The 27,098-nt window shown below is 34.6% G+C and overlaps 2 long non-coding RNA genes across 6 annotated transcripts in view; one reads left to right on the forward strand and one right to left on the reverse strand.

Moving 5' to 3' along the window:
• The window catches only part of LOC141491997 (uncharacterized), a 217,995-nt gene extending 211,739 nt beyond the window's left edge, over positions 1–6,256 (reverse strand). For all 3 annotated transcript variants that reach the window (XR_012469830.1, XR_012469831.1, XR_012469832.1), the window contains exons 1-2: positions 6,077–6,256; positions 2,709–2,812 (exon numbers count right to left, since the gene is read on the reverse strand). This is a non-coding gene — a long non-coding RNA (uncharacterized LOC141491997). The remainder of the gene's footprint in view (positions 1–2,708; positions 2,813–6,076) is intronic.
• An 89-nt stretch (positions 6,257–6,345) lies between these two features.
• The window catches only part of LOC141491388 (uncharacterized), a 91,605-nt gene continuing 70,852 nt past the window's right edge, over positions 6,346–27,098 (forward strand). For 2 of the 3 annotated variants that reach the window (XR_012469590.1, XR_012469591.1), the window contains exon 1: positions 6,346–6,429. This is a non-coding gene — a long non-coding RNA (uncharacterized LOC141491388). The remainder of the gene's footprint in view (positions 6,430–27,098) is intronic. The other variant, XR_012469592.1, reaches the window with a different exon arrangement.

Raw genomic sequence — 27,098 nt, forward strand, 5'->3', positions numbered from 1 at the left:
AGTCACTTAACCTCTATCTCCATTAGCTTCCTCATTTGCCTCTAAGGGTTGTTGTGAAGATAAAAATATGATAATAAATCTTATATGCATATTGCTATTACTAAAGCAAGGTCTAGGTCCTCTTCCACACAATCATTCAATCATTTGCTACCATTGCTAGGTCTGTAAACTCCTTCTTCACTCTGCTACTGCTGCCATACCTGGGACTAAGAGGTTGTCTAGGCAAGCTGTACACATATACAAGCTTCCCACTCCTCTTCTTGAAGTACATGACTTCCTTTTAGTCAATTGGTAAATCCTAATATGGTCCATGGGTCAAAGTAGAAACCTTATTAAGGAAAGAATACTGCCAAAAAAAAGTCCTTTTCCATGTTAACTTTATAAAAATGGAATTGAACTTGTGAGATTTCTTGTTTGTTTATGTATTGCACTTCATTGATGAAGGGAACTGCTGATTCAAAAACTCCTTCCAGTGATTTGTACCAATATCTTGATAACTAATCTAGAAGTTATAGTCTGAAGCATAGGGGGGAAAGCTCTTTACTGAAGATCATATGGTTATTATATATCAGAAGTAAGACTATAACCCAGGTCTGCTTAACTACTCAATATTACATCAGGCTACTTCTCATGAGATTATAACTTCTTTACTGAAATACATAACATAATGTACTATAGGGACTCCATCCTCTAGAAATTTATGTCTTCAAAATAGAAACATCCTTTTTGATTCTTTCTTTCTTGAATATCTTTATTTTTACTATTACTCTATTATAAATGAATGATGTTTAAACATTTAGCATATATGTGACCTTTGTTGATCAATAATAAATTTGTTGCCATGTATTAGTTATAACCAAATCGCAAGGCAAATGAAGATAGTTCAGATTTTCTAGGACAATAAAGAGAATGAATGTCCCAATACCTGAGTTAAGTGTAAGACCTAATTTAGATTTTGGAAAACTTTAAATTCTCTAAATTCATTAGGAATAATCAAGAAAAAATTAAAGGAAATATGAATATTCCTACCCTCCTTCATCTCTTCCATTTTGTTATTATTATTTATACAAAACCATATTTCTCTTTAAGGAATATATCACGGTCATTTACTCATACATCTTTAAAATATGTAAAAGGATCTTGCTTCCAAATGAATAACTGAGTCTGTTACTTATACTGCCTGCATTTTCATTTGCTCTTAAATACATTTATCTATAACAATACTGTAATTTATTTGTTTTAAAACATTATGAACCAATGGAAAATAAATATTAAGACCATAGGTGTGATGTCAGAGAGAAATACAGACACTTCTCTATGTAAATTTGATTTTACTTAGAAAATTCTGAAAGAAATCCTCATTCTAAAAACAAAAAATATTTTACATTACAACTCAATACTATATTACCTCCCCTATGCCTCTTCTTCCCTCCACAACCTTTGGCTAGCCATTCTGCAGCTTCCTCACCCCCTCCCCCAAGAAAAAAGTAAAAAAAAAAAAGCAAGCACCTCCAATCAAAAGCAGAAGTGGAGAGTATACTATCATCATGGATAGCTAGGAATTTAGATTGAGACTCTTTCTTTGTTCTGCTCTGCCCACCAATGTGTGTTTCCCTGGTGAATCTATCTTCCATCTGTTCACGTCAGGATATCACAAGTCTGTATCTAGCCCTTGTCTGTTCTGGTCTTCTCGTCTGTATCCAAGTTTATCCCAATATGTCTCCCCTCCCCTCCTTTTGGTTCTAGCCAAGTGCCAAGGTGACTGGCCCCACACGTTATAGTTCTTCTTGCTCTCACTTCTCTGTCCTCAGTTACCTAGTGTACTTAAACTAAATAGCAGGTCCCCACCCTCCAAGGACTAGAGGGCTTCTTTCTGCCTTCTTCCTTATTTTCTTTCCCCATGTCCACTGCAAATAGACAATATGGGAAAATCCCTTTAAGTAGAGGTCTATGGAGCAGCAATTCATTTAGGTAAAGCAAGTACTGTCTGTAGTCTTTCTGGCAGTCAGAAAGACTTGGATTAAAGTTCCATGTCTCAATTGGGTCTGTCTATATGACCGTCCAGCATCTCACTTAAACTCTGTTCTCAATTAACTGGGACAAGTTAGTCTAAAAGTTTCAGAGTAGATTTCAATCTGCACTGGTAGAGAGAGTTTTATGTCCATATGAAGCCTCAAATCCACTACTATAAAGAAAAGATTATTTTTTATTTTGTCCATAAAAATAGACTTTATAAGTAGATCTAGTAGTGTAACTTATAGGACACTGAATTTCCCTTTGCATGAACTTTGGGTGATTTGTAGAATATATCTTGGGAAGAATCCTGCTCCTTTTCTGCCCACCCCTAACCAGGATTCTCTCACCCTGAAGGTGCTACAATTAATTAAACCAGTGTTTTCTCTTTTGCAAGTATTATGATTCTGATAGCTCATGATGATTAGTCAGGATAATATTGTTAGTCTCTCACTTTCAAGCTTAGGGGTAGCACTTTCATTCTAAAGTGTTGATTGTTTCTTAGATAACTTTGAAAATGAAATTAGATACATTTAACTGATGTTTCCTATATTGTCTAACAATGGCGATTTATATGGTAATTTAAAATCTGATAAGCCATGAGTGGCATAAAACTGCATAATAAAGCAATCATAGACACTGACACATGGGGAAAAATTCAATTCAATCTGCTTAGAAGGAAAAAAATAACTCACCACCACATGGTAGCAAATACTGGGTAAGGAGAAAACATCTATGGCTACATTCATCACTTCATTTAGGAATGCTTGTCTTCATTTTGTCCAATTTCTTGACATATCTGAAAAAATTCATCCTGGAATTTCAGCATCACAAATGGAGAAAACAAAAGAATGCCCATCTGAGTAGGCTGAAGTTTATTTCAGCAAATAGTTCTGGAGGTGGTTATGATGGAAGAGATTTGTTCACTATAGGTATAAGCCAATTACATTTCATCAAAGACATGATATTTTTGACATCTAGTTTAGAATATTAAGGAAATTAAGGTTTTCTTAAAATAAAATTTTATTGGTAGATATTTTTTATCTTTACATCACCTAAATTTCCCTTGTTTCCCTCTCAGGAAGCAATACCTTATAACAGAATAGTTTTAAAATATAAAGAAAAAATAATCAGCAAAAAAAAAATTATACTGAAACTGAAACAGTTTGACAATACATGAGAAAGTTCACGCTTGTAAACCTCCTTTCCCAACTCTGCAAAGTCATGGAGGGATATATTTTCTCATATCTCTACTTCATAACCATGCTATTTCTTTGTCATTTTGCAGCATTCACTTTTCATTGTTTCATGTTATCCCTTCCTTTTACTTTGTTGTGGTCCTTATGAATACTTCTCTTCCTTGCTTCTCTGTATTCATCATTTCTGATGAATACAGAGAAGCATATAGCATATAGTATATTTTATTGTCATTCCCCAATCTATGATTATTGATTTGTTTCCAAATCTTTGCTATCATAAAAAGTGCTCTTATAAATATTTTAATCTATGTGGGGAATTTCTTCCTACAAGCCTAATAGTGGATTTTCTATGTCAAAAGGTATAGACAGTTTAGGCATTTTATCACTTATTTAAAAAAGTTTGTGTGTGTGTGTGTGTGTGTGTGTGTGTGTGTGTGTGTAATCTTATTTGGGACTTGGTTCCCTAATAACCCTAGGATAAGATGCAAACTCATCTATTTATGTTTAAACCTCTTCAAAATCTAACTCTAGCTCCAACCTACATTTTGTGAAAGCATATAGTACTAATATCTATTTCTAAGAAATAGAAAATTTATGAGAATGTTTTTTCCAATGTCCTTGATCTCAATAAAAGAAAATGAGTCCTCTGAATAGAAGACAACCCTTTTTAGAGAGAGATCTTGATTCCTTGAGATTTAGATTTAATTTTGTGGTAACCAGAAAAAGATGTAACTTTTGTTCAATCCAATTAAAAATAGTATATCTTTATCTCAAACAGCATAGAGTAGTGGTACAAAATGGCTAAGGCATCCTGGTTAAATCAATTGATCTCTCAGTATCCTAATACAGGTTTCAAACAGGTAGCCTTTGGTCTGCATATAACCAGTCATACTCCTGAGTGCGTCATGAAATAAATTAAAATGTAATTGGGAAATATATGGCAAAATAAATAAAATAAAATAAAACAAAACATAGATAATATTACTTTTTTAAAATGGAAAAAATATATATGCAACCTATAGGGATCCTTGTTTACAGATTGTTGTTGTTCAATCATTTCAGTCATGTTTGATTCTTTATGACTTTTTCTTGGCAAAGATACTAGAGCAATAGTTTACCATTTCCTTCTCCAGCTCATTTTACACATGAGGAACTGAGGCAAACAGATCAGGATCAGGATCAGGATCAGATAATTTGTAAGTATTTGAGACCAGATTTGAATTCAGAAAGATGAGTTTTCCTAACTTCAGGTCTTGTGTTCTATCCACTATGTCATGTATTGACATTATTGTTGTAGAGAACTTTCCAAATTGTAGATACGGTGTATATTTTCATTGATAAAAGTTTCCTCATCTCCTCAAGTTCCCTACCAATAAAATCAAAGCTCCATCACTATCCCTATTTCTCTTTGATCAGAGTGAAATAATACTTACAGGAATTAATTAAAAAGAGAACCAATGATTCCAGAAAGATGTCTCTGAGGATGCTCAGACATTAATTAACATTACTGTCTTATATTTATATAAAATAAAACTCTAAACTAATGTATCTTTGTCTTTTTTTCTTGGAATACTTATTTACAGGTTTACTATAAAATGTTTATAAAATTATTATTTCTCTCATGAGTTAATAACTAATTATTGAATTCAGACCAAGTTTCTTTTCCCTTTTCTACTTCCTCTTTCAGAAATCAGCCCCTGTAGGTTATTCAGGCAGCCTTTGAAGTGCAAGGTTAACACTGAGAGGGAGAATTCAGATCAACTCAAAAGTAAAGTTAGTTGAATTGATAAATTACAGTCCATTGTGTTTTACTCAGGTCTGAGAAAAATGTGGATTCTCTCTTTTGTTAAAGGGATGATATGAATATTGATGTTTTTGACCAAGACTGAGTGATCAGTCACATACCCCAGATACTCATTAGAATAGGTCCACCTCTCATTATAATATTCATTCTCTCATTAATAATTAACCAATCACAGTTAATTTCCACCCTTAGGATCACCCACTGTTCCAAGGGCATATAAGCATTGAATTCCATGAGGGGTCTTTGATCTAAGAGAGAGAGAGAGCCAAATGAGCATCCTTTTATTAACAACATGCTAAATATAATAAAATGATTAATTACTCTGAAATCATCTCTTGAACTTCCTATACATCACAATCTGGGAGATTACAATCTGGGGAAAAATCCAGAAAAGCATAGAAAACAAAGTCACAGAGGGAACAGAACAAGATTAGAAAAATGATAAGAATTCTGTTATGGTTAGAACATAGAATGAATCAAGGAGGGTAATGAGAAATTGGTCTGGGAAAGTAAGGAGTCAGATTGAAAAGTTTGAATATCAGGTTGAGAAACTGATATTTTATTCATTAATTATTGAGGAACCACTGAAAGTTTTGGAAGAGGTCTGGAGGAAGGAAAACTATTCTGTGTGAGTTCAAAACAAACCTCAGTCATTAACTGTGTGACCCTAGGCAAGTTACTTAATCCTGTTTGCCTCAGTTCCCTCATCTGTAAAATGAGCTGGTAAAGAAAATGACAAACCACTCCAATCTTTCTGCCAAGAAAACCCCAAATGAGGTCACAGAGTCAGACTCAAACATGAAAAAAATGACTCAACAACAACTTTATAATTTACATTGAGTTTATCTGAGGAATTAAAAGAAGATTCAAGTTTTGATTCTTAGCATAAAGTAGAAAATATGACCTTTCTGGAGCTCAAGATATTAAGATTGAAGGTTTTGTACATGAACTATGGAAGTACATGAGATTTTCAAGGGAGAAAGCATAGAAAATAAGGAAAAAGAAAGTATTTTAGAAAATACCAACATTGAGAATCTTAAGAGAATGAAAAAGATCTCACCCAGCAGAACGATCTCAGAAGTGATGCAGGGAGTCATATACATTGGAGATGTTATCAGAAACAAATTTTATAGAAGGAAAAATAATGCCTGTGCCTCTCTGGGCACTCCATGTTGTTCAAAATGACTTCATTGTTAAATGTAAATTCACCAAGATGGGAACAGATTCATCTTGTTCCCCCTCCTCCAGCTTCTGGTTCCCAGTCTACCTGACCTTGGTCATTGATAGGTTAAGCTTATGATGATGAAACAATAATCTTTCACAGGAAATGACATGTTAAACTTAGAGGTCTCTCACCTTGGGACTAGAAAGATGGGCACAGAGCTGGCCTTATTGGAGGCTATCTGGAGCCAGGTACTAGACCACTCCCCATTCTTATCCAGCCCACTAAGTACATTTAAATCTTTAGATGACAAGCCTTCACTTTCTTCATTCTACTTTCACCCTGCAAGGATGACTCTCTCTCTCTCTCTCTCTCTCTCTCTCTCCTAAACTAGTGCCACATGCTCCCAGCTTAGGTCTGTTGGAGAACCATGGACCTCTATGCCATATGACTGGACTAAGATAACCTTTATAACTTTCCTTTCTCTCTCGACCAGGTCACCTGGTTATTTTCCTTTTCACTTTCTTTTCCTTCAGATACCTGACCTGGTCCTTTGCTATTTAACATATCCTCAAGCAGCTTATTGACTCTAGGAGGAGAAAAGGTTTTAATCTGTATACTTTACAGGCAGGCATAATAAATACTGAGGGTTTCAAAACTCCAGGCTTATATGCAATTTCTTTCACTTTCACTAACTCTCAATCTTAAATTGGCAGCGCCAATCCTCCAGCCACAGAAGGAACCCAAAATCATAGCTTTAGGACCAGAAAGGCCCTTGGAAGCCATCTATTCCAAAACTGAATCCTTGAGAAATAAAGTGGCTTGCTAAGGGTCACATAGAAGCAAATGGTTAAACCAGATTTAAAATGAGGTTCTCTGACTCCAAATCTAGCTCTTTATACTAAATGGAAGCTAAGGAAAAGTGGAATAAAAAGATGATGGTCAATAGTGCCACAGCTGCAGAGAGAGATCAGAGGAGAATGACCAAAAAAGCACAATGGATTTAGAAATAAATATGTCTTTAGTGACCTCAGAATTATACAATTGCAGAATTAGAAGGTTCAGTAGAAGTCATATAAACTAATCCCAACACAAAACACAAATCTTTTCTACAGCCTTCCTGATAAATGCTAAAAGGCACCCAGCAATAGGAGCTCACTACTCCAAGAGGATTCATTTTCTTTCAAACTGAGCTGAAATTTGGTCCCTGGTAAACGTTACTTTGAAAAGTAAAATTTCAGAGTATCTCTCAATAGAACTACATTCACTCTAACTGAATTTATCACCCAATCCAAATCCTGGTTGTATTTATCTATAAGACCTCTCTCTCCTTTATCAAGTTTGTTCTCTCTTTCCCTTCTCAAGGAATTCAGTTATTCAAGGCTTTCTTATTCAACTCCTGCTTTTATACAAGGAAAGTTCAAAATAAATATTGATTTTTCACTCAAACTCCTTAACCAACCAGTGTTTAACACCAGCTGAAATCTCACATTTAATAAGAAACATTTCCTGATTTCTCCATAATGTTAGTGTCTTTTCTGTACAGATTATTTCCAATTTATCTCGTATTTATCTTATATACTGTAATATGTTTGACTGTTAGATCACTGATTGTAGGGACTGTCTTGTCTTTTTTTTTTTGTATCACTGAGTCTGATACATAGATACTTAACAAATGTTTCTTGACTTTTCAACCACACTCAGGGACTTTATTCTTTCTGTCACCCACAAATATTCCTCTTTCATGACCAAGAATTCTGAAGTTCTTTTATATTATAATTGCTCCCAAGAATTTCATCTCTTTTGAGGTCTTATTCTTCCTAACCCATGTCTTCACTGGGTAATACTTCATTGTGAGACCCAAAATAGTACTCAATAATCTCCACTACTCTAAATTCACTTTCCTTCCTTCCCAATCTTGATCCAATAACAAGTGAAACATTACATCTTCTATCCTCACATCTTATGTCTGCTGTTCTCATCAACATTTTTCAAATTAGAACATGAGATGATACCCACCAGTCTACTACCTCCACTCCTATTTATTATCTTCTAAAGAGAGATTAAGGAAACTGCTTAACCAGGATGACTGGCTCCAGTAAAAGTTTTATTTTCTCTATTCTCAACTTGCACCTCATGGAAGTAAAACAATCCTATTATTCTTCATTAATTCATTCAATCACATTGTATAGTGGAGGCTTCAAATCTTTCCTTCTCAAGTTTTCTATACCACCACTTTCTCCAACACTTTGAGCTGAGTATCCTTCCTCATTCTTTACTAGGAAAATAAATGTCATTCATTATGACATATGTCATTTATCTACTTTTCAAAATCTCTTGAAATGATCCTATATTTGCCCCCCTTCTTTTTTCTAATTCTGCATTAAATGAACAGCTTCTCTCTTTGGCAATGCCTATTCAATAGACTTCGAGTGGGACTATAACTGAGTGAAGCCTCACTCACAGTTTAAATGAGTCTTCCTTTTTCTCAAAGCCAAGTCAGCAGGAGTTGCAGTTTCAACTTCCCCAAGGTCAGGTGGTAACAAAGATTTTATAGCACTGTGCTAATTGATCCCCATAGATGGAAGGATGAAGAATTGTCTTTCTGATAGTGTAAAATAAGTTATCTCTCTTTGATAGGGTAAACTGAATCTGAATAATTATGCAAATAGAGCTTGAAAATATTTTGTGCTGAGATACTAACAGAAAGATTGTAAGCCCAGCTATCTAGCCAATAGGTAGCAGACTAGGGTGTTGGAAATGGGTTAGGGACTAGGATAAAAGAGGTTTGTACACCTCAGCACTTTGCACTCCTAGAGATATAACTACAGTTGTGGTTGTGCCTTCTTCCTGAGAATAGTAAATCAACTCTTTTTGTTATCTGATCTGGGTTTTCCAATTATTCTGGTTAAGGAGCACCAATGCTGTAACACGTGCTTCTGATCCCATACAACTTGAAGCATTGATCTAAGCCCTTCCAGTCTCCTCTGGTAGACATTAAATTGCCTCAACAATCATTTCTCCTCTTTGTCTCTGGGTCAATAATGAAATAAAATAAGACACTTCTAGATGTGAGGGGTCTGTGAATGGAAATAATCCCACAAAATTGTGACCTTGAGACTGATTCACACTCTTTGAATAGTCCCTCTTAATGGGAGAAAAGTCTTCTATGGCTGACATGCCCCTCTAGCATATCCCTAGCAATGATGTTTCCCTAATGCTTGTTGGTTAAAACTGTATTCTTCCCACACACACCCATGCTTTCACTCCTGTCCTCCTTAGTACTATTAAGCTCCATGACTCTCTTACTCCACCCATGAGTCTCTTCTACTGTGAAAGTTGTGGAAAGGGAATTTTCTCTGGTGTCTGAAGATCTATGTTCAGGGGTGTGTGCCAGAGCCAACTTGGATCTGCAGGAGAAAGTAAATTGTTACATTTAAATTTTTCAGTATGAACATATATATTATGGAAATTAGTGACCTATGAATCAGAATTGGTTATATTGTTTTGTTGATTTCTAAATGTAACAAATTGAAGGGGAAATATAATGTAGATTAGCTTTAAAATTGTGCTGCATGTATATGTATATATATATATATATATATATACATATATATATATATAGTATATGGTATATATTATATATGTTGCTAATTTACAAGTTCTAATGTGATGGATTCGAATTCCACTTATTCTCTTGTAAACTTGGGCAAGTCACTTAACTTCTCTAGGCTTTAGTTTCACTATCTGAAAATGAGTGTATTCAGCTAGATTGTCTCTGAGGTTCCTCCCAGCTCTAGGTTTATGATCCTTTGATCCCTGCCTCATTATAAACAAATTCCTCTTTACTATCTTTCTTTCTCTCTTATACTCCTAGCAAGGCTGATAAATTGAAAGTTGATTTTCCTTAGATCACTGAGGAAAAACTACTTTTTTGCCTGGAAGAGCCCAAGTAATGAGGACTTACACAAGGTTAGCTCCCCACTGTAATTCCTGGACAGTGAAAAAGGAGATAATTTCTAACCCTAGTTTTGCAGGAACTTTTCAACTCTATCTCTGAAAGGTAAACTACCAAAGGCCAGTTCCAATCCCCTTGTATGACTTTGATAAGTCTGGTCAAAAATCTCATTTGCTATGAATCCTTTTTAACCTGTGATCAAGCTATCTTCAAGATCTATTAGAATTTTCCCCACTCAGAGAATCAACAGGACTTTTGTCATCTTCCTATGTATTTCTAGACTGTATGGAGTTGCTAACTTGCATTCCCTTTTCATTTTATTGGTAATTGTTTCCTATAGAATCCATTAAAATTGTTTCTCTGGAATATGTTGTGGGATCTGAATTGGCTCAAACCTTTCAGGGTATCATTTTGTTTATTTTATTTTTTTTTTTGCAAGGGAATGGGGTTAAGTGGGTTGCCCAAGGCCACACAGTTAGGTAATTATTAAGTGTCTGAGGCCAGATTTGAACTCAGGTACTCCTGACTCCAGGGCCGGTGCTCTATCCACTGCACCACCTAGCTGTACCCAGGTTATCTTTTAAAGCTTAAATCTCTTCTCATCAAAGCATAATTAGACAGAATTATCTCTCTTGTCACATCATCTATTTTATGTGATTTCTACACTTGTTTTGGAAACACCTTGTTGGAGTAAACTTTTCTCTTTTTTAAGTTGCATTTTCTCCACTGAGTCAATTTTTAAATTGGTAAATAGTAAACCCAGGGGGATCTTGAATTTTTGTACCTTTCAATTTTGTGAATTGCAAAGGCTACCCATTTCCTTTTATGAAAAAATAAAAAGTACCCTCAAAATACATGTAATTCTCTGCCCTACCCTTCTTTTTAGTAAATATAATTCATAATCTCCTCTCCAATTTTTGTTAGTTCTTATTTTTAAGGTAATTTTGAAATTAAACCTTCAAATCCTTGAAAACTATTACCTCTCAGCTGGATTCTGTGTCTATATATTTGGTATGGTCCAATTGCTCTTTTATATTCTATAGTGACATTTATTCATAGTCTTTTAAGTAACATTTTCACATTTTTATATACCCTGTCAGAGATTTAGACATTATTGATTAATCGGGTGGTTCCACTGATATCAAATGAAGAAAAATAAGTTTGGGTTATTTTTTAGGTTTTTGCAAGGCAAATGGGGTTAAGTGGCTTACCCAAGGCCACACAGCTAGGTAATTTATTAAGTGTCTGAGGCCAGATTTGAACCCAGGTACTCCTGACTCCAGGGCCAGTGCTTTATCCACTGTACCACCTATCCATCCTTGAAAAATAAGTTTTTATTGATGATATATCTGTTCTATTTTGCATCTAGTTTTTTAGCTAGCAGTTTCTAGCTTTAAATATTTTGGAGATGATCTTGCTTAACTGAATATCAAAGAAAACCTTATACAAAAACTTTTTTCCTCTACTACTTTAGTTTGCTTTATGAGACAATAGTGCTCATAATCCCCAATAATCTTCTACTGAAAGGTTTTACACAAGAGTTTATACTGTTTATTGTCAGTAGGATATTTCACTGAATCACATGTTTGGAGAACTTAGTATCTCTCTCGACTTCTTGTTGGAGATCTTTGAGAAAGGTGCTAGTGTAATTTGCTTAACTAAATTTAGCTGCTTTTTAAGAAGATGGAGGGTGAGTTTGGTAGGACTGGGGTTGGGAAAGTCAGTTAGATAAATAAGAGGAATATCTCTCTCTAAACATCAAGACTCAGAAGCACACTACTAAAGAAGTATTAGGGAATAAGGTGCTAAGTGAGAGGACTTCACTACTGAATTTCAAATTGATAAGATTTGAGACAAATAGTAAAGTAGAGGAAAAGAAATAGTAAAGAAGACCTATGATACCTCCTGAAGTAAAGGAAAGCAGCAATAAAGTGAAAGAGAAAAAGCCAAGTGTAAATACCATAGGTAAATTGCTCCTAGTCCAAGCTCACATGAGTGCTTCTAACAAGGAACCAATATAAAATTTCCTGGGCTAGAGTAATTCACTTGAGTATTCAAGGTGATACTCTTTGAGATTAGATAAGTTTTTTAAAGTGCTCTTTTATGTGATCTATTTTTTGATGATCTTTTAAAATTATTTGATATTTGATATTTTAAAAACTTATGAGCTTGAGGTGTTTTGAACTGTTTGGTTGATAGAAATTGCAATTCCTATGTCATAGTGGTTAGTCCCTCTTGATGGCCTCCCCATAATAATCAACAAGGTTCAGTTCTTAGTAGAAATAGTTACTAATAAATAATAATAAAAACCAGTAGCTATAAAACATTTTGACTCTCCTTCAAATCTTAGTTATATTTCTTCCAAATCCATTGTCTGTGGATAACTTTCTTTGCTAATCACTTCTAGATACTCTCTTGGTGCTACTTTGCCTTCATCTCTTCTGACTACTGTTTTTGAATCAGTTGATGTCCTAGACTGTTCTTTCACCCAGTTCTTTTGCCTATCCTCCTAGTTCTTTTGCTTACCTCATTTAGAAAAAGTAGGCAACCTTGCCATAGGACCACCAGAAAATTTCTAGCTACCATGCGCTCAGTCTTGCCTCTATGGTGCCCCTCCTTCCAGGCAGGAGGTCCTTGGGATTATTGTATTTCCCATGTAGAAGATGAATCCTTTTTCAAAAAAATTTGGGGTCTAAAAACTGGGAGCTTCTTATACAGTGATTGTAGATTTTTTTACTTGCATTTCCCACTTTTTTGAACTTGTCTTTGTGCTCATTATCTCTCAATTGTTACTGGTATAGTAGACTACATTTTGCCACCTTCTATCCAGAAATGACTCAGAAAAGATTTTCGTACAGACCTGAATTCAAGTGAAAAGTGATCCAGTTTGCAAAAGTGAATGGAAATCGTGCTGCTGAACATAAGTTTGATCCTCCTCCAACTGAGAAAACAATTTGAGACTGGTTACAGGAAGAAGAAACCATACTGAAAAGATCATGACAGAAGAAGACTATAAGAGGCAAGTCAGTAAAATGCCTTGATTTGAAGAGGGAATTGAAGATATGAATTGAAGAGCAAAGGGCAGTTGGAATTCCTTTGTCCACAAAGATGTTCAATATGTGGCAGAAGAATTGCTGATGAAAAAGAAGTGACTGATTTCAAAGGAGGACACAATTGGTGCTTCAGGTTCATTAAATGCAATGGATTAAACATGCGTTCATGCAACAGACTTCTACAGGGAGTGCTTGTGGTCAACCGCAGACCAGAGCACAGGAAATAGAGCAGCCAAAGCCTCTCCTAAGACAGTGATTCATTATCTAACACAGATGAGGGCAATGTAATGGATGGGAGTTTTCATAGTGATGAGAAGTTGTATGAATTTTATGATGAATAAAAGAGTTCGATGACTTTATGTAATACATTTTTTTTCCAATTTTAAGCCACAAAATTAAGTGCACCTTATACATGTGGAAATATGGTAGGTACCATGTTTCTGCAAAAGAAAATCAGGGGGCAGCTAGGTGGCACAGTAGATAGAGCACCAGCCCTGGAGTCAGGAGGACCTGAGTGCAAATCCAGCCTCAGACACTTAATAATTGCCTAGCTGTGTGACCTTGGGCAAGTCACTTAACCCATTGCCTTAAATTAAAAAAAAATTAAAACATTTTAAAAAATAGAAAATCAAGATCACACCAGTAAGAAGATACCCTCAGGTTTAGAATTTTCCTTCAATGACTTTTCTGGTATGGACCTGTAGAAGACCAGCTTCTGTGGAGTGGGAATGCAGATGTACCTGGAACAAAGGTTATCAGAGATAAAGCATGTATTCTTGTTCATTAAATGGAATGGTTGGCTCAATAATGAAACTTGATCTAGACATCTGCTGAGTTATAAGTGTAAGGGAAAAATTCTGATAAAGAAGTTTACAGACTTCAAAACATAAATATCATAAAGATAACCAGGGATGCCATGCAGCTGGATTTGGTCTGACTTGTCATGTTTAAGTTTTTGTTATAAGAGTCTGGATATTCGACAATAAAGTTAACACAAAGTTATTCACAACATTAAGTTGTTTGTGGATTTTTCCCATGTCTCAACAATGCCTAGGCACATGCAGGACCTGCTGGTGGTATGGACCTGGATTTCCTCTATTATTTTTTGGTGAACATCTTAAAAACTTTCCAAATGTCCAACACTGCAGGCTACACAGTAGTTTACAAACTGTCCTAAGGGTTTGTATTCCTCAGTGTTCAAATGTTTATTCAGCCAATAGACAAATAAATAAGTAGATTGAAGATCGTTGATGTTTGGCCTTCATTCTCAAAGAAGACCAATGATATCAATAGGTTGAAAAAGGTACAAAGGCAACTTAGAGGTAGAGGATGAGTTCCTAAACTCTTAAGTACTTACCATTTTTCTGACTTTTTTTTATATACAAAGGTTTCCATCAAAATCTAAAAGATCTTTTTGACTCACTGTCTTATAAATTGCAAATGAGAACCTATATGTTACCAGGGCAAAAATCTGAATGGACTTTGTCCCCCTTTCTGCCCCTCCTACAATTATAACTGTTTTTTTCTCTTCATTTTTCTTTCTATTTTCTTTGTTTTTTTTTTTCTGACATGAGAACATTAAGATTTATAGCAGGCATCTGTATTCTCAGACACTGGGCAAAAATCTTATATTTAGAGTTCCACAAGTCAAATTGAGATAGTCTAAAATTTTAAAATATTTATTACCTTTTACCCCCCCTTTTTGCCACCATTACTATAGAACCATAAAAGGAATGTATGGAACACTGAACCATTGCATTTTTTTTGATTCTCTAGGGACAATGAATTCATTACTAAATAGCTAGTTCATTGGCAATATGCCTAATTGCACTTAGATTGTCCTCAGAAAGAAATTCTGATATGATTTTGGACCATACCTGAAACTTTTCCAAGTTGGTAGAAATTGACAGAACCTTAGCAAACCCAAAGTCATCTTCATACCACAATTGGGCATCACAACAGGACTTTATGAATGTAGTCAAATAACACTATCCTTTGAGGAGTAGGGGAATGGAAAAAAGACGAGAAAATTATTCTTATATTCAGATTACATGAAGACTATCTTTGAAAATTTCAAGAGATTAATAAAGAAATTAACTGACACAATTGCTCATTTATGGGATGTACTGGTATCTAAAATTATTGTTGTCAATCATTTCTGTTGTATCAGATTCTTTGTTACCTCATTTTAGGGTTTTCCTTAGAAATGATACTGGAGTGTTTTGTCATTTCCTTCTCGTGTTCATTTGAGAGTGGAAGAACTGAGACAAGATTAAGTAACTTGTGCAGGGTCACACAGCAAGTAATTGTCTGAGGCTAGGTTTGAACCCATAAATCAACAAAAATCAACAGAATTTTGATAAGATATTAACAAAAAAATAGATATAAATGATAGAGGTCAATTCAAAATAATTACCAAGAGAAGTTAAGGACTTATATAAGCACAACTTCAAACACTTATTATATGAATAAATGAGAACTTAAAGTATGTATTATTCACAGAACAAAATAATATAATAAAATGTATTTACTACTTTAATTTGTTCACAAATTTAATTTTATACCTAGCAAGCTGTCAAAGGATTATTCTACAAAATAATAGTGAAACATTTGGAGAAATAAATGTCTAAAATATCAAAGTAAATAATGACATAAAAACTACAATGAAAGGGGCATAGCATTGCCAGCTTTCAAATTATATTGTAGAGTACTATTCCTCAAAACTACTTAATAATGATTAAGTAATAACAAAGTGAATCCATATAAAAGACTAGTTAAGCAAGATCTAGATGCAATTGAATATAGTAATGCAATGTTCACTAAAACCAAGGTTCTAACAGTCAATGAGCATTTATTAAATACATACTCTCTGGCCAGGTACTTTACAAAAGACTGGGGATAAAAAAAAAGCAAAAGTAGTCCCTTCCTTTAGATGGATATAATAATAAACAGATTATACAAGTAGCTGAAAAAAGGGGCAGCTAGGTGGAACAGTGAATAGATCACCAGCCTTAAAGTCAAGACAACTTGAGTTCAAATCCGACATCAGATACTTATTAATTACCCAGCTGTGTGACCTTAGGCAAGTCACTTAATCCTATTGTCTTGTAAAAATATAAGTAAATAACTAAAAAATGTATCTGAAAAGACAATAGAATGGAGGACACCAACATAAGGAGTGTGGCTTATGCTGGAAGGTCTGCTACATAAAGGATTTTTTATTTTTTGCAAGGCAAATGGCGTTAAGTGGCTTGCCCAAGGCCACACAGCTAGGTAATTATTAAGTGTCTCAGGCTGAATTTGAACTCAGGTACTCCTGACTCCATTACCAGTGCTCTATCCACTGTGTCACCTAACCACCCCCATAAAGCATTTTATTAAGCAAATGCTGAAGATGCAAAGATTCTACAGGAGGAAATTATATTAGGTCCACAAATGCTGAGGTACTTTACCACTTCTTTTTCAAATCAAGTCTTCTTTTCCTTGGTGCAGAGGCATAAAATTTGAATCAGATTCATTTAAAAGGTAACCTGGCCTCTTATGAAATCAGGCCCATGTTCCCCTGTCTCATATTCTTCCATTTATTAAAGCTTCTAATTCTCTACCATATTTGTTCATTGTAATAGGATTTATCTAGCATTTAAAAATATCAAATTCCAAAAGAGATAATAATTTCAATGTTAAGCAACACCGTGGTGGGGTGGGGGGAATGGAGAAGGTCATAGATTCTAAAACTGGAAGGAGCTTTACTGGTAATCTAGTTCAATCCCCATGTTTTATAGATCTGAGGTTGCCAGAGGTCAGGTGATTTGTCCAAGGTTAAAAGTATTAAGCAGTAAAGGCAGAATTCAAATCTAGTTCCTCTAATTCCAAATCTAGCACTGTACTACATTTGATTTTAAAGGAGTGACAATTAAATGTATTAAAGTATGTTACATATGACATAAGCAAAAAATAATTTCCAGTGGTGAATGCATATACGAGTTTAATATGATGAAAATGTTTAAAAGGGATTTTATCTAAAATTTATTTCTAAATACATTCAAAGTAGTTACCCTTATTCTGACAAGACAGTTGTCAAGGTAGAATTTATAGCTGGTCAGGTATCCTCAAATTCCAGAAGTAACTGCTTCTTCCCAAATTCATAGAAAATGAGAATATATAGCATTTGATACAATACTCCATCTTTGAAAATGATGCACTAGTTGCCTTATTCCAGATGATGAGATATCAATCTAACTACAATATTATATGAAGCAAAAAGAATTAGATAATATGTGAGTTTTAACCTCACAGAATTTTACTGCTAAAGATTCCATTAGGTACTATAGGAAAGGAGGTCATTCCAGACATGTAAAAAGCCATAAAGAGGGAAAAGCATGGGAGACACACAAGATACCACTATGGTTGTATGGCTGGGAGAGATTCTGAAGATTGTGAATTCCACAAACATTTTATTAAATACCTACTCTTCTGAGTTCAGAAAGCACACAGATTATCAGTTCCTTCTTTTAAGAGGATTCAAGTCTATTGGGACAAATACAAATATGTATGCTACAAGGATGAATGCTAAAGAAGCAACAATGGGATCCCAAAAAACTGATGTATGTCAATTTGAGGAGGGAGAGAGAATTATTATCTTAATAGAAAACTTTGATGGAGGATATGGAATTTAGCTTGGCCTCACAGGAGAAGAATTTTTAAACAAAAATGAGGAAGAAGTACATGAGAATTAATCTTAACAAATGCATCAGCAGTGGTTGGCTGGGAGAAGTCAGTTGAAATATGTAGTAAGAAGAAGAAATTCTTTAATGGATCCATGATTTCATCCATATAAGGAGTCCTTCCAATGATGTAGATTTCAATATATCCAGAAATTTCTCTATTGCTTGATTCTATTCCATTTCTTTTTTTAATTACTCCACTGGTGGAGGTACCCAATATACTGGCACCTTCTTCTAGCTCAAGCATGGGGATCCTTTTTTCCGCCAAGGGCCATTTGGATATTTACAACATCATTCACCTGCTATATTTAGCCAAATAGTTAATTAGTTTACCCCTAAAATCTCCTAGATTTATTGAATTTCGAGTCCCATTACCAGTTGCCCATGGCAGAGCCTTTCCACAGACCTAATAGGAGGTTCCCCACCCCTACTCTAACTGCTTGACAAAACATCAATACCAGTAAATTTTGGGAGTCTGATCATCAACTAACCCTCATTCTTCCTATTTGATTGTTCTTCCTTTTTCATTCATACATCTTTCTGATGACTTTTATGTACAATTCTTCATTTGATAATGTAACTAGTGTTCATGCATACCCTCTATAGACCTCTTCATTGTCTTAGTGACCTACAACTTTAATTCTTCAACAACTGTGGTATTCTATGTGGTATTGCAATATGGAAAAATATAGATGCTAAAAATATGGGTCTTTGTTTCAATGAAAAGTCATTAAAAGTATTATGGAATTTCCCAAAGATAATCTAACTCATTCTCTTCTCTCTAATGTTGATCTGACTTCATAGTCCATTTAAAATGTATGTCTAAGATAATTGTACTAGTCTCATTGATAAAGATCATACATTTATTTCTGAGTTGCCTATCTAACTGGATATTTCATAGTCTGGACAGTGGTCATTGTTCATTCAATAAATTGGCACCATGGAAAAGTACCCTAGACTTTAAGTCAAAAAAGAGCCGAGTTCAATTGTAATTTTGGACTATTACTAGCTATGAACCTGAACAAGTCATTTAATTTCTGTGTACCTGGATTTCCTCAACTATAACTGAAGATAATAATAGAATCTACCTTATGGATTGTCGTAAGGATCAAATAAGATAATTATAAGATAGTTATTACAGTGTCTGACTTACATATTTATTTCTTCTTTCCTGTCCTTACAGTTGATATTTTTTCTATGTTATGCTAAGTTCTTACTTGAGTTGATTAGGAAGTTCTTTAATATTGTATAGTTTGATGCCCTGAACATCCTTTGTGACAATGACAAATGTGTTACAAAACATATCTCTCTAATGTAAGTCATGATCAATATGGTTACATCTATTTATGAATCTTTAAAAGAACCTTATGAGATTTTGACATTTATATAGGAAGTATTCATGTGAAGGACATTTAGTGGAATTTTAATTTAAGTAAATGGTTTATAGGTAGCAAATAATGAACATGGAAGTATCTTGTATCTCTCTGCTCTCCCTGGGGCAGGACTCAGTTGTTTATTTACACTGAGATCTAGGTTGCAGTCTGGGCCCCCACAACACCACCATAGCCAAGCAGGGAACATCCTCACAGCTCCAAGACAGAGGGAGAGGAACTGAACACAGGCGAGAGAGCAGTCAGAGCCTCTCATAAGACCCTGGAGGAATTAAGGTCCCCAAATCCTTGGAAGTGTGGTAAATAAGTCATAGACTGAGGAAATGAACAAATCCTTGGAAGTGTGGTAAATAAGTCATAGACTGAGGAAATGAACAAACAACAGAAAAAGAAGAATTTGACCATAGAAAATTACTTTGGTTTCATGAAGGATCAAAATACATACTCAGATGATGACAAAATCAAAGCCTGTATATCCAAAAACTCCAAGAGAAATAGGAAATGGGCTCAGGCTATGGATGATCTCAAAAAAACCTTTGTAAAGCAATTAAGGGAGGTAGAGGAAAAATTAACAGGAGAAATGAGAACAATGTAGATAAATCATGAAAACCAAGTCAGCAACTTGTTGAAAAATTGCAAATTCGTTGAATAAAATAACATTTTAAAAAACCTGTTTAAGCCAAATGGAAAAAGCAACACAAAAGGCAAATGGAGAGTAGAATGCCTTAAAAAGAAGAATTGTCCAGCTGGAAAAGAAGATAAAAAAGCTCTCTGAAGAAAATCACTCCTTCAAATGCAGAATGGAACTAAAGGAAGCTGTTGAATTTGTGAGAACTCAGGAGGAAATAAAACCATACCAAAAAAAATTAGAAGAAAATGTGTGAAATATCTCATTGGAAAAACAACTGACCTTGAAAACAGATCCAGAAGAGATAATTTAAAAATTATTGGGCTACCTGAAAGTCATGACCTAGAAAAGAGCCTGGACTTCAATGTTCAAAAAAATTATCGCAAAACTTCCCTGAGATCCTAGAAGCAGAGGGTAAAATAGAAATTAGGGGAATTCATCAATCACACCCCGAAAGAGATCCCAAAATAAAAACTTCCAGGAATATTATAGCCAAATATCAAAACTCCCCAACTGAAGAGAAAATACTAAAAGCTGCAGAAACAAGCATTTCAGCAACCGTGTTCTATAGTCAGGATTACACAGTATCTGGCAACATCTACATTATGGCTCATACAACTTGGAATATGATATTCCAGAGGGCAAAAGATTTTGGTTTACAACTGAGAATCAGCTATCCAGCAAAACTGAAGATCCTCTTTCAGAGGAAAAGATGGACATTCAATGAAAGAGGGGTCTTTCAAACTTTCTTACTGAAACAACCAGAGATGAACAGAAAGTTTGATCTCCAAGTACAGGACTTGGGGGAACCATAGAGGGGGTGGATAGGAAACATTAAGTATGAGGAATTTAATGGTGTTGAACTGCTTGTATTCCTGCATGGGAAGAACATACTGATAACTCATATGAGCCTTCTCATTTATAAGAGTAGTTAGAAGGAGTATATCTAGAAAAGACACAGGAAGGAGCTGAATATAATAGTAACATAGTAATTGGTAATATAGTAAAATGATGGAGTCAGTAGGAGATACAGGAAAGCACTGGGAGGAAGAGAAAGGAGAGCAAGAAGGGACTAAGATATTTCACATAAGAATCAAGAAAAAGCTTTTACAATGGAATGGAATCAGGGAAGGCAAGTGGGAATGAGCGAGCCTTCATTTCCATCAGAAGTGGCTCAGAGGGGAAATAACATATACAATTAATAAGGTATAGAAATCTAATTTACCCTAGAGAAAAATGAGAGGAAATAGATGGGATAAGGAGGAACAGGGGAGGGAAGCAGGGGTAAGTGATAGAAGAGAGGGAAAAATCATGGGAGAGAATACTCAGTTAAAACACACTTCTGAACAGAGACAAGGTGAAAGGAGAGAGAGAACTGAATAGATGAGAGTGGGAAGCAATAGAGTGGAGGGAAATATAGCTAGTGATAGCAACTGTGGGAAAAATTATTGAAGCAACTCCTCTGCTTGATATGCATACACACATACACACACACACACACACACACACACAGAGAGAGAGAGAGAGAGAGAGAGAGAGAAATGAAATTTACAAAAAAAAAAAAAACAAGCCATTCCCCAATTGACAAATGGTCAAAGGATATGCAGAGGCAATTTATAGTTGAGGAAATCAAAGTAATCCACAGCCATATGAAAAATTGCTCTAAATAATTACTGATTAGAGAAATGCAAATAAATCATCTCTGAGGTACCATATCATATGTCTCAAATTGACCAATATGACCAGAAAGGACAATGATCAATGTTGGAAGGGATGTGGTGGAACTGTGAAATGATCCAACTTATCTGGAGAGCAATTTGGAATTACATCCATGGGCAATAAAAATGGGTATACCCTTTGATCTAGCAATACCACTACTGGGTCTATTTTCTGAGGAGATCATGTACAAAAATATTCATAACAGCTCTGCTTCCAAAGAACTGGAAATTCAGTGAATGTCTATCATTTAAGGAATGGCTGAACAAATTGTGGTATATATATACAGTATGGAACACTATTGTTCTATTAGAAGGTAGAGGAATTCAATAGGAAGTATAGGAATTCAGAGAAGCCTGGAAAGACTTGCATGAACTCATGCTGAGCAAGATGAGCAGAACCAGAAGAACACTGTACACCATAACAGCAACATGGGATTGATGATCAACTTTAATGAATTTGGTCATATAATCAGGAATAATCTTAGGGTATCTGTGATGGAGAATACCATCTGTATCCAAAGAAAGAACTGTTGAGTTTAATCGCAGACCATAGACTATTACCTTCAATTTAAAAAAAGAAGTTATCTTATGTTTTACATAATTTTACTATCTATTATATTTTTTTCCTTAAGGATATGATTTTTCTCTCAACACATTCAATTTTGATCAATGTAAAGCATGGAAACAATGTAAAGACTATCATTACTGCTTCCCCACTTGAGGGGAAGGGAAGCGAGGTTGGAGGAAAAATTGTAAAATTTTTTTTAAAAATTTAAAAAATGAGTATTTAAGCTCTAACTTCAGTGAGCTGGCCTTCATTTACCAGTCTTGTTTCATTTAGATACTATAGCAGTCCTTTTGATACAATACCTACTGACTTCTCTCACAATAGTAGTAGTCCATCTTTCTGATCTATTGAATTTTTTGTTGTCTGTAAGTGTGCACACATTCTATGTACCAATAATGGATGGAAACATCCTTGTAAAAGTTTTGTGTGTGTGTGTGTGTGTGTGTGTGTGTGTGTGTGTGTGTGTGTGTCTGTTTATATGTTTTGATTGCAGGTTGAGATTCCTGCCTGCTCTGGTAAACAGAATAGGTTTAATTGAAAAAAGATAATTTTTAGTGTACTTTTTCAATCCCTTTCTCTACCAGGAGAAAAGGAGTATGGTCCATAAGAAAGCTTCTCAGATACCAGGAAGTTGTTGAATTCTATTGGTGCTTCAGTCCAGTCAGAAGACAATCCTATGACCTAGACTTCTTAAGTACGGCTTGTGACTACAGATTCAGGGTATTCACACTTGCTCCCTTGGACTAACTTTGTAACTAAAATAGTAAGAAAATAAACCAGTAACAAAGTTCAATGATAAATTATAAAATATTAAAGTTATAAAATTGTTGAATTAGAAAATAATGAAATAGAGCAAACCATTTGAATGATGACTTTTGACTGGTAAATCGAATTTAAATGAGGCAGAATTGTGGGAAGTGGTTGAGCTAGCACTGTCTTCCAAATCAGTTTAGACCAGTAGCAAAACAAAAGTCAAGAGGATTAACATTGTCTATTGTGCAGTGCATGATCCTGATGTCTTCAATATCTCCATTGGGCCTGCTTCCACCATTTTCAGGCCCATTCAAACAAAATGTTCACATCCACCTTTTCCATTGGGGAACTCTCCATATTCTTGGGGTGGATACTTACTAAATCACCAATAACTTACCTGGTTGTGACTGCTGTGTATGCTAAAGTTTCTTGGAGCCACAAGTGGGAGCTGAAAGGCAAGTGGATGTGAAAGGTGAAATAGCAGACCTGAAAAGAGTTGGCAGCTCTCACAGCAAAGGCTTCCTTCTACATCCCATATGCCCCATGTATATGCACAAAATTCTGTTAAAAATTTTCTATATATGGAAATGTATATTATGACTCTGTAGTGATTTACATTCTCTAGTTCACCTTTTTAATTTCATTAAAAAGTCTGTGATTTTTTTCAAGTGTCAGAAAACTATCTCTTTTTATGTAAAGTCAAGAGAATTGATCTTTTTATGCCCTCAAAAATGAGTGAGACTTTGTTATAAAATCTTTAATTTATGGGAAAGATTTTTGTTGTATATATATTTTTGATCTTTCTCAATTTGTAACTCTTCAATATCCTTTCAATTTATGATTAAATGTCCTTGAAATGATGTGGTTGCATCTCTTTTTAAACTTTTTTTGGGAAATTTTCTTTTACCTCATCTTTGTTGTTGTTGTTGTTGTTGTTGTTGTTGTTGTTGTTTTGGAAATCAATGATGCTCATGATCTTCTAATACTTTTATATATAAAATTTAAATTTTTAAATAATATATTTTTTGTAAGTGACCCTTCATATCTTTATACTTGGTGAGGTGATGAAATTGTTACAGAGAGGGGAAATGTCTAAAGGTATGCATTTTTCTGTTGGGGAAATTTATTGCTAGAGGCAACTACTTAATTGATGTCCCAATATTGGTGATTTATATCACTCCTTATTCTGAAAGCCAGACATGTCATTTTATACCAGGTTTATTGGAAAGGGAATCCCTGTGCATCTATGTTGCCAACTTGTCAGAATCATACTCTTTACCTTAGCATTACCAAGGAATATTTCTAACTATATAAAATTCATAACTAGGGTTTGAAGTGTAAAAGATTTCTCAGGAAGGGGGAAAAATAAAAGTGATACCCAAATGTAAATCAAATGAGAAATGGGTCATTTGTTTAAATCCAGGAAAGAGAATGTTAAGCATAAAAAAATTAAGGAAGGATTATAAGAACTTAGAAGCTTCCTTATAGCTTCTGTTACAATCTACTAAAGGTTATTGTTAGGTAAACTTTAACATAGTTTGGGAAGTTGGCTAAATATCCATTTGTATGATTGTCTTGGTTTTTGTTTCTTTTGTTGCCCCACTCCTGGTAATCAAAATGTCCTTCCCCTTTGCCATCAGTTATATTCACTTCATGGCAAACTTCCCCTTTGATAATGGGAGATTCTATCTTCCATGTGGGAAATGATAGCCCCCAATACTATTATGTTTGGAAAAGAGAAAGCACCTGGAGGATTTCCAGGAAGGTAATCAGATGGAAACAACCTCTTAATCAAAATCTGCAGTATGCTAATTTGTCAGATCTTTTGCCTGAACAGTTAATCAACAGGTTTTTACTAGATAAATCTAACAAGATTAAAAGTCATCTTCCAAGAATAGTCTTAGAATTGATCAGAATTAAGGCCAATGCATTATGGGGGGCGGGGAGTTAGAGGTAAAAGGATCTCATTACAGTCTGGAACTGGAGATAATGCATGTTGAGGTCTGCTTTATCAGTATCACTTTTTTGTTTTTCAGTGACAATACTTAATCTAGGTAGAGAAGATTGAAGGTTACTCAATTGTTCATATATCTTATTTTTTATAATGATTCCTCCAATTTGGTAGTAATTTTCATCTTTGTTCTTATAAATTAGTAATTCATCTATGTACAGACAATTGTATCAAAAATACTTACCACATTAGTTAATAGTTGATTCTTATCAAAATATAATCAATCTCTTTTTTATGTCTATAATTTCCTTTAGTATATTTCATGTCCATTGCCTCCCTCCTGTCTTCTTGAAGGACTTAGTTGAGGTAACATAGATATAAAGCTTCAATATGACCTATAAGCCTTTGGTAAGCCTTGCTTTTCAACATAAATTTACCCATCTCCCCTATGTCCACATTTTCACTATTAAAGTAGATAATTTGTTCATTTAATATAATTTAATGTTTTATAGAGTTTTTCATAAAACTTTACTATTTTCACATCCTCTGCAACAGATTTTACCAAGTATATACCTTGAAATTGATTCATGGGGGGGGGCAGTTCTTTTTACAAATATTACTCTTGAGCATTACAATAAGATATGCGCAACTCTCAGGAAATTATTCTTGTTGCCTTTAGAGATATCATAAAACTAAATTTCTAATATTTGCCATTTTGAAGAAAATCTATAAGCCATTTTTGAATTTAACAACAACTCCCTTTTGTTCTCAGGTTTCATTTATAATTAGTATTTTAAGAAACATATAATTAATTTCCTCCAAGAATTTCTGATCAGTTGAAAAGGATCTCATATTTAGGGCACAGGTAATCTAATTTATGTTTATCAATAATTTGAAAACTATGATTCCTAACATCATGGGTCACTTTCCCCACCATTCTTCTACATCATTACAAAAGTGAGATGACAATAAGGAGCATTTAGCAGTTTTTTAACAGTCTGTGGTCAGTCATATTAACTCTGATCCTTTGAGAGTAGGCATGTTTTTTTTCCTGGTATCTACACTTGATACATAGTATCTCTAGAAAGAAGAGATTAGATGCAGATTGTAGAAGACACAAAATTCCAAGATAAGAGCGTTTGTATTTTATTCTAATAGGCTTTAAAGGAGTCAATGAATGATTTTGCTCAGAAGACTGACAAATATATGTTTTCAGATTCCTGCATAGAACAAGTTGATTTGACAGCACTTTGAAATATGAATTGCAAAGGGGCTATTACAATAGTTCAAGTAAGAAATTTTGGGGACAGATGTGTTATGAACAGAGAAAGGAGGAAGAAGAGGAAACTTGGAAAAGAAGTAGAACTAATATGATGTGCTAGAACTGATTAGTTGTGAAAGCACTTGGAAATGATTTACAAAAGCTCAGGAAAAGTGACAGTTAAGTCTGTTGATTCAGTCATTTTCAGAGTTGAATCTATGAAAAAGTTAGAGGGACCAGGACAAATCCCTGAGATACAGAACAAATAAAATATGAGGTACATATGATAAACCTGTAAAGAAGTGTGAGAAGAGATGGTCTAATAGATAAGAAGAGAACCTTGACAGAGCAATGTGCTGAAAGCCTAGAGAAAAGGAGCATACAGCAGGAAACATTGTCAGGTGCTGCAGACAAATATTTTTTGACAAGATGTTCCTTCTTATACTTACATTATTGGCATGCCTTTCTTTAGAAACAATAGCCTGGTGCCAAGCAATAAAATACAACCAAAAAGACAAATAAGAAAAGCTAATTTATTAAATTTAACAATGAAGAGATTTTTTTGGTTGACCTTAGAGAGAGTGCATCAATTCAGTGGTGGGAATAGAAGCCAGATTGCAATAAATTTTGAAGTGACATGGGGGTAAAGCAGTGAGAAAATGGAGGCCAAGAATATAGATAACTTTTATAGGAGTTTGACTGTAAAAGAGAGGAAAGACATGAGATGAGAGATTGAGGTGACGTGGGAAAAAATGAAGGTTTTCTTAAGAATTAAGAGATCTGAATGATTGTAGATAGCAAAGAATGAATAAGTGGATAAGGAGAAGGTTTGAATTGTGAAAGGGAAAGGATATGGTCATAACTTTACTATGTTTTGTAGCTTTGTGGAAGATTCATTAGACATGAAATTCTGAA

This window comes from Macrotis lagotis, chromosome 6, assembly GCF_037893015.1.
Source record: "Macrotis lagotis isolate mMagLag1 chromosome 6, bilby.v1.9.chrom.fasta, whole genome shotgun sequence".
NCBI lineage: Eukaryota > Metazoa > Chordata > Mammalia > Peramelemorphia > Peramelidae > Macrotis > Macrotis lagotis.